A 2,849-nucleotide genomic window follows, 5' to 3' on the forward strand; every position below is an offset into this window, starting at 1 on the left:
ACCTATCGAGCTGTCACCTAGGTATTAAGCCCCGCATGTATTAGCTATTTGTCCTGGTGCTCTCCTTCTCCTCCCTGCTTGAGCTATATTCTTTACCTTCTTTACATTTGACTTGTCTCTTATTTTGATAGACAATTTATAGGCCTTAAGAGAGGCCCCTGTCATTTTATTCATGATAGAATTAAACAGTTGAGAAAACACACGCTCACACTTATGTAATCATGACACAGAAACTTTCTCATCCTTTGTTTATGTGGCTAAATTAGCCATTCAAATCAGTTTTCAAAGCATCCAGAAACACCTACACATAATTACATAAACTATTGTCAATACTAAGGAAAATGCCAAAGATCTACTGAGATATTTTGTGCAAATAACAGAATGTCAACTCCGAAAATAATTTAGAGAAAAAATAAATTCAAGTAAACAAAAATATGACAACTTAAATGAGCAGTGACCAAGTGATCATTTTACTCAGCAGCTGGTGAAAAATTTTTGATTTGTGAGTTCATTATTATTTGACAGACAACTTGTTCGCCATTCTTTATATGCAATATTTGAGAAGATAAATTGTGCATATTGTCATCCTAAAGGTACAAGGAATTTCTCTCTTCTTCACTCCATCCCTCAAATATTTTATTCCACTTATATTTTTTCCTTTCTTCTTTGATATTTTTTAACAAAGTGCAGTGGGATAACTTTTTTAGGCCAATTATTAGATTGGTTGGTGCAAAAGTTATTGCACCAACCTAATAGATCTGAGTTCAATTCCATGTCAGATATTTATTAAATGTTTGACCCTGAGAAAATTTTTTAATTTCTCAAATTTCCTCATCTATACAATGGGGATGCTTACAAATGCTACTTTCAAATAAGTTTGTTGAGACAGTTAAATGAACAAATACAACATTAAGATGCTCAACAAGTGCTGGGTTCCTTCCGGACTTAAGGTTTCAAACAAGGCATGAAAAAGCTACAGAAATTTTTAGGGAATGCTTGCTATTTTTAAACAACTAAGTCTAATAACAGACTATATTCAAATAATTAACTTTTGTTATTTTCAAATACAATTATTGCCATCAAAATATGAAGGCTGCTCTTCAATCGTGTCGGCCCCTTTTGGCATTGGGTTCTTTCTTGCCATTGGGTTTTTTTTGTTTGTTTTGTTTTGTTTTGTTTTGCCTGTACCCTAGAACAGAGACCATTGTTCTTAACTGACAAGTCCATGCTACCCTTGTCAATATTCACCATCCTAATACATATTCCCTTGAGTATATGTTCTTGTTAATTCAGAAGTGTGGGAAGTTTAAAGGAATTAACTAAATAGTAATATTCATACAGACACAGATTGTGATTTTTTAATTTATTGTTGGGAAATAATGGGTATTTCAATAAATTTGGGCTGAAAAACCAAATGTCTCCTTTGTTCTCAACACTCTATTAGAAGATGACCATGTGTTTTCTTGGTCAATCCTCCAAAATGCACTGATATTGAAATAGAAAGACCAACTTACACAGAGAAAACTGAGGTTCAGAGATATTTACATTGTGTGTGTGTTACTTTTTTTCTTATTTGTATTAACAAACACAGGGACAGAGATGTTTATTGATTTACCAACATTTCATATATACTAAAAGACTGAGTTGGTGTTTATTTCATATGTACATATGATCCCAAAATTCCTGTGCTATCTACTTTACCATCATCTCTTCCTACATGAAACTGAGTTTATCACAAGATTTTAAAATGTATTAATAATGCATTAGTAACATTTTTTATGAGCTTCTGTCAGAGAATAATGATAATGGGTTGGGCATCTCCACTTAAAAGATGAAGTAATTGTGCTCACTTCGGCAGCACATATACTAAAATTAGAACGATACAGAGATTAGCATGGCCCCTGCACATGGATGACATCCAAATTCGTGAAGCATTCCATATTTTTTTAAGAAAATGTGGAACATATACACCATGGAATGCTATGCAGTCATAAAAAAGGATGAGTTCGTGTCCTTTGTAGGGACATCGATGCAGCTGGAAACTGGCATTCTCAGCAAACTATCGCAAGAACAGAAAACCAAACACCGCATGTTCTCACTCATAGGTGGGAATTGAACACTGAGATCACTTGGACACGGGAAGGGGAACATCACACACCGGGGTCTATTGTGGGGAGCGGGGATGGGGGAGCGATGGCATTGAGAGTTATACCTGATGTAAATGACAAGTTGATGGGTGCTGACGAGTTGATGGGTGCAGTACACCAACATGGTACATGTATACATATGTAACAAACCTGCACATTGTGCACATGTACCCTAGAACTTAAAGTATAATTTTAAAAAAGATGAAGTAATTATAATAAAGAATGTCTATAATAATCATCATTATCATCAATATTCTCAGCTTCTGTACAGTTCCTACAGCTTATACAAATTTTACACATTTTTTCAGAAATATTAAAACCAGAACCTGTTCTTAAAAGTTTGCCCTGTGTCACATGACTATTCTCTGTGATTCTGAAAGCCCTCCATAAGAAGTTTGTTATCCCCTAAAAAGTGTTGGCATTGTTGAAAAGGAAGGTACCTAGGCTGGACATCATTTGAGTTTTCTTTGAAACTAAAGAAGTAACTTTCTCTGAATGGTCCTCCTCAGTTTCACGCCCCTCTGACAGTCCAGTGACATGAGCTGCAGGGCAGCCCATGTGTTTCAATAAAGGCTGATAATAAGTAAGTTTGAAAATGGCAGCAGATATTGGTACCATTTACTTCCTCAACATTGGATTGGATAAAGTACTTCACCAGCAAATTCATTTTATAATTTTATTTCTTTTCATACTTACGGATTT

At 34.8% G+C, this 2,849-nt stretch overlaps 1 non-coding gene across 1 annotated transcript; it reads left to right on the plus strand.

Moving 5' to 3' along the window:
* The first annotated feature begins 1,842 nt into the window (after positions 1–1,842).
* On the plus strand, positions 1,843–1,946 carry LOC115895395. Its single transcript, XR_004055592.1, has one exon. It is a non-coding gene; the product is annotated as a U6 spliceosomal RNA (small nuclear RNA).
* The last annotated feature ends 903 nt before the right edge of the window (positions 1,947–2,849 follow it).

This window comes from Rhinopithecus roxellana, chromosome 20, assembly GCF_007565055.1.
Source record: "Rhinopithecus roxellana isolate Shanxi Qingling chromosome 20, ASM756505v1, whole genome shotgun sequence".
In the NCBI taxonomy this organism is placed as follows: domain Eukaryota; kingdom Metazoa; phylum Chordata; class Mammalia; order Primates; family Cercopithecidae; genus Rhinopithecus; species Rhinopithecus roxellana.